Genomic DNA, 6,578 nt, shown 5'->3' on the forward strand with positions numbered 1-6,578 from the left:
AATGCTTAGCATAGTACCTGGAACATATTAGGCACTTAATAAGGCTTTCTTTTTTTTTTTGCCAGGCAAGTGGGGTTAAGTGGCTTCCCCAAGGCCACACAGCTAGGTAATTATTAAGTGTCTGAGACCGGATGTGAACCCAAGTACTCCTGACTCCAGGGCTGGTGCTTTATCCACTGTGCCACTTAGCAGTCCCATTAATAAGGCTTTCCTAAATTAAACTGAAATCCAGTGTGGAAACAAGATACAAACAAATATGTAGAAAGCAAAGTTACATATAACTTGCTTTCCAGATATTTGTTATATGATAAATAACATGATGGAATATTAGTTGACAATTAAAAGAAACCAGGGAGTTCAGGAGTTTGAGCAGAAGAGTGAGAGAATTTCAGCCATGAGGGACAATTAGAATATATTCCCAAGGAATATTTTCCCTCCCATTCTCTGCCTTTAGAATTTCTTGGCTTTTGTCAAGACTTATCTCAAATGTTAACTTTTGTAAGAAGACTTTAACATTCTTCTATCCCCCAAACAAGGCTAATTCTTTACTTTTGAAATCACCTACACTTTATGATGTATATATCTTGCATGTAGGTAGTAGTTTGTTTATTTTTTCCTTATAATTTATAAATTATTTATTATCTTCTGTTCTTGAGAGGGGGTAATTTTTTTGTCTTTTTTCATTCTTCTAACCACTTAATAAATACATGACCCAAATTGACTTCATCATCTGTTATCATTTCTACTTGCATTTTTTTGCTAGTAATTTAGTTTTCTTCTTTTAAAAATAAAACTTGGTAATGGTTTATCCACTTCATTAAAAATATTTGTTTTTGATAAATGGTCAATGGATATGAATAGACAGTTTTCAAATGAAAAAATTAAAGGTAATTACAATCAAATTGAAAAAATGTTCCAAATCATTATTGATTAGAGAGAGATGCAAATTAAAACAACAATTAAATCACCCCACACTTATCAGATTGGGTAAAACGATAAAAAAGGGAAATAATGAAAGTTGGAGAGATTGTGGGAGTATTGGGACATTAGTGCATTGGTGTTGGAGATGTGAACTGGTTCAATCATTCTGGAGAGCAATATGGAACTATTCCCAAAGAGCAATTTAAAACTATTCATATGGTTTGGTCCACCAATTCCAGTTCTAGGTTTATATCCAGAAGAAATAATAAAAAATGGAAAAAGGCCCATATGTGCCAAAATAATCATAGCAGCTCTTTTTTATAGTGGCAAAGAACTGGAAATTAATGAGATGTCCATCAGTTGGGGAAGGTTAAACAAGTTATGGTACATGAATACTATTGTTCTATATGAAATCATAAATAATTGAACTCTAGATAAGCATGGAATGAATTAGAGGATCTGATGCTGAGTAGAACCAAGAGAACAGTATACATGTTAACAACAACACTGTGAGATGATCAACCTTGGCGGACACAACTCCTCTCAGCAGTTCAGAGAGCTAGGACAACTCTATTAGTTTGGATATGGACAATGCTATGCCCATCCAGAGGGAGAAAAACAAAACAAAACAAAATCCTTCAGAATCTGATGAACACTATGTTCTTTTTTTTTTTTTTTTTACAAATAATATTTCTTATGTATTTCTTTCCCTTAATCCTAAAACCTCATGCCAAAATGACTAATCTGTAAATATGTTTAACACAAATGTAAGTGCATTATTAACCTGTGTGCTGTGGAGGGAAGGGTGGAAGGAAATTTTATAACTTAAAAATATATGCAAAACATGCAAAAAGGATAAATGTTGAAAAACCTTCAAACATATATTTGGGAAAATTAACTATCAATTAAAATATCTATTTTGCTTATTTATTCAATGGCTTTTTCTTTATTTTTTTTCCAATTTTAAGGATCTCTAATTTTAGATTTTTCTTTTATGGTATTAATTTGGGGTTTAAAATTTGTTAATTTTTTCAGAATTTTTAAAAATTTTACTCCTTTCATTGACCAGTTCTTGCTACAAGTCATTATAAAGGTGGTTAACAAGATAAATTTCTCTCAAAGGAGTGTATTAATTTCATCTCTTAAAACATTTGGTTTCTTTTCTCATTGCTATCATTTTCTTTGATGAAATTATCTATTGTTTCTCTGATTTATTATTTAATCAGACAAATATTTAGGATGCACTTATTTTAGCATCTGATCAAAATTTTATTTTCTTCAATGATGCTTTTTTAATATATTATAGAAGATGGTCACCTCCCAAAGAGCCAATGTGGATTCAGAAAGTGTCAAGGAACAGTCAACATGGTATTTGCTTCCTGACAACCCTAGAAAAAATGTCAAGAGCAGAACAATGTTCTGTATACAGCAACTGTAGCTCTGACCCAGGCCTTTGAAAATTTCGGTTGTGAGGGCTCATAGAAAATTAAGTCCAAATTATGGTCAAAATCTTGTTCATCAGCATCTTATCTAAATTTCATGATGTAATGATTGCCCAGATTCTGGATAGTGGACAATATTCTCATGATTTCCTGGTCATCAGTGGAGTAAATCAATGCTGACCTTGCTCACAAGCTTTTCAGCATGATGTTTTCAGCTATGTTATCACATGCCTTCATGGAGGATGGATACTCAATCAAGGTCAACTACCACACTGCCAGTAACTTCTTCAATTTGAAAAGACTACATGTCAAAGCAAAAGTGGAAGAAGTGTTGGTGCATGATCTTCTGTTTGTAGATGATTGTGTGCTCAATGCAGTCTCTGAAACTGAGGTGCAACAAAATTTGGACTGATTTTCTGCTGCTTTTGCCAACTTTGTTCTAACAATCAATTCCAAGAAAGCATAGATATTCCATCAGCCAGCACCATACTATCCATATGTAGAACTATCAATTACAGCAAATGGAGAAGCTTAGAATGCTGATAAGTTCACTTATCTTTCAGGGAGGCATACATTGATAATGAGATTGACATATGCACTGCCAAAGCTAACTCAGTATTTGGAAGACTCTGAAAGGGGCTGTGAATGAGAAAAGGTAGTAGACTGACTACCATACTTAAGGTCCACAGTGCCATTGTGTTGACCTCATTGCTTTATGCTTGTGAAACCAGGACAGTCTATCAATGCCATGCCAGGAAACTGGATGGCTTCCATTTAAATTGTCTTAGGAATATTCTGAAGATCACTTGACAGGAAAAGACTCCAGACACTGAGTTCCCTTCTCAAGCCAAATTGCCAAATATTCAAATGATATCACAGAGAGCACAACTATGATGGACTGGTTATGTTCTTTGAATGACATGCATGTGTTTGCCAAAAAGGCAGAGAACTCACATACAGCAAGTGCTCATGGGGTGGAGGTCAGAAGAGGTGATACAGGAGACCCCGAAAGTTTCTCTTAAGAACTTTGAAACTGATTTTACAACATGGGAGACACTGGCACAGACACCCCCCCCCCCCCGTATAGTGTGCCCTCATCAGAAAGGGTGCTATGTTCTATAAGCAAGGGAGAATTGAAGTAGCTCAAAGGAAATGTAAGATTCTTAAATTGAGAGTAACTACCCCAGGTGTTCACATGGACTATTTGTGCCATACCTGTGGTAGAGCTTTCTGAACTCATATTGATCTGATCAGCCATGGTGGGAGACACTGTAACTCATCTCTAATATAGTGCTGTCAATTTGGTCTTGTTCAATAATGAAAGCCAAGGATGAACCAACCAATCAACCTAATCAACACAAATACACATACACATACAAACCCATATGTATGCATTAATAGATAAATAGATCTATTCATTAATTCCCAGAGATCTACCATTTCTAATGTTAAAGATAATTATATTCCAGCCATTAGTGACTTTCCTTTTTTTTGCTTTCTTAATTAACCCTTTGAAATCTATCAACAGAGATTCCATGAACCTAAAAAAAAATTTGATCTTGCACAACAAGGTCCAGAGAAGTAATTTGCCAAGATCACATATTTAGATTGTGGATCAGTGTAATCTTTTCTTAAAAATCAAAATTTATATGTTCCTCTTAATGTGGCAATAATATAAATGGATATTAACATTTACTAATTGTTAGTAGGATATTTCAATCTTAGTCACAGAGACAAACTACAACTTGAAAGAATGATGTAGCTTTTAACCAAATAAAATGGGAAACAGAACTAAATGGAAAGGAATACATTGTTAGTACATTCATTGCTGTTGAAGGTTTGTGTGTTGCTATGTCAAAGACTTTCTTGAGTTAGAAACTCTTGAGAAACAATTTAAAGGAGGTGTCATATGGGTAGTGGGAGGTTAACAGACTGAAGGATTTTTCTGTTACTGAGATTGTGGCATATACTGAATCACCATCAGTTCTGGATAGGAGTGTTCATGTCTGAGTAACAAAACATTTTGAAGAATGATACTATGTCATATAAAATAGGGGAATAATGGGGAGAGCCAGTTATGTTAGAGATAGAGAGCAAACAAAGACATTTAGCTGGGGAAAGAGCATAGTTTACCAGCTATACCAGATGCTGCTCAGTCTTTCTTTTGAGCATTTGCTGAAAGGAAAATGCTGGCTGTTTCCACAATATGTCTTCCATCTGTTCTTTGCTTTCCACTCTGAGCATGCTCATTTTAATTCAAACTTTTATTTCCTCTCACCTAGGACTACTGTAATAGCCTTTCAATTTGATACCCTGCCTACACCCTGTCTATCACTTCTTATAACCATTCATTGTCCATATCCTTCCTAACTGTTGAGATCATTTCCATCCTTCTCATCACAAAGTTTAAGACTTCAGTCTTCTCCACTCATTTTCCCTTTTCCTCTCTTGCATATCCAATCATTTGTCACACATTGCATCTACATCCACAAGACTTTTTTGCCTCTTCCCTTTTCCCTCCATTCATACAGTCACCTCTCTAGCTCAATTTTTCATCACCTCTTATCTGGCTATTGAAATAATTTTCTTATACCTCCCTCTTGCCTTAATTGCCATTCTTCTCAAATACATCATTCACAGAGCTTCCAAGGTAACATTCCAAAAGGTTGTGTCTGATCATACCATTGCCCTATTCAACAAGATCTTGATCCTAAGATTGAATCCAAACTCCCCTATTTGGCATTTAAAATCCTTTGCAACCTGACCATAATCTACTCTTCCAGGGTTATCACACTTAACATGTTAATCCCCATGTAATCTTTGAACCCATTGAAATAATCTGACTTGGTAGTTCCTTTTCACAGTATTTTATCTCCTATCTATATTCCTCTGCAGAAGTTGTCATTCAAGTTCCTCCTCATCTCTATTTCTAGTATCCCTAACTTCCTTCAAATCTCACCTCCTTTTGAGGCCTTTTAGGATTCCCCCAGTTTCCTCCTTATAAAATTATCATGAAAATACTTAGTTTATATATATCTCTATCTATCTATCTATCTATCTATCTATCTATCTATCTATCTATCTATCTAATATCTTTCATGATGAAATGCATGAAAGTAGAGGCTGTTTCATTTTTCTTCATATCACAATACATAACATTGCCTGTCACACAGTAAATATAAGCAAATTCACTTTGATTAATTTTTGGCAGATTATTCTTCTTAATCTTTTTAAGATGTGGATTTCATTTTGTAACGCATTACAACTAACACCTATTGTTATTGGGTTAAAATTAAAATTCCTTGACCTGTTTGTTATTCAGTAAAATTCATAGTCTAGACCAAGTGTATACTTTGCTAGCTTTCTGACTATTTCCCTTGGAATATGATTAATATAGGGGGTAGAAGGATAGAGGGGAGAAGACAGGAACTTCCTTGAGTTCCCCCCCAGTTTTCCTCAGAAACAAAATTAATCAAGTCTCTACATAGATTCTAGGATTACATAATTCACAGTAGTGCAGGGTAAGGCATTTTCCAACTTAAAATATTTTGAAAGGATTTCGGGAAAGGTCTCTCTAACTTGGATGTAGGGAAATGTAGCCCAGAGCAGGTGAAGGTGGGGAAGGTAGTAGGACTCTCTAACCTACAGCACATATTACTGAGGTCTCTGGATCCTGGTTCATCAGACCAGTGATACAGGAGGACAACTGAGACGTCTCCAGGCCCAACATAGAAGGAAAATCATGGGTTCCAGAACCCTAGCACAGTGGGTGTGACTATGCCAAGTCATCCCAGCAAAAGGGGGAAAGCTGCTTATACCTGAGGCCCCAGTGTGCAGAAAGTTAGAAAGCAGGCCTCTCTTCACCAGTACCCCCTCTGCCTAAGAGCCAGTGTACAACTTTAAAAACCATCAACTAATCTAAACATGAATCAGAAGAAAGCCCTTATCGTAGAAAGCTATTATGGTGATAAGAAAGATGAAAACACCATCTCAGAACAGGACATTGGAAAAAGGCCAAAATGTGAAGCCCAGAAAGGAATATGAATTGGTCTTATGCCCAAAAACCTCTTGGAGGAGAACATAAAAGGATTTAAAAAATCAAGTAGAAAAATTGAGGAAAGAAATGAATGGTATGCAGAAGATATTCAACAACTTAGAAAAAGAAACACAAAAACTGCCTGAAGAAAATAACTTCTTAAAAATGCAATTGGGAAA

The sequence above is a fragment of the Macrotis lagotis genome, chromosome 1 (assembly GCF_037893015.1).
Source record: "Macrotis lagotis isolate mMagLag1 chromosome 1, bilby.v1.9.chrom.fasta, whole genome shotgun sequence".
Taxonomy (NCBI): Eukaryota; Metazoa; Chordata; class Mammalia; order Peramelemorphia; family Peramelidae; genus Macrotis; species Macrotis lagotis.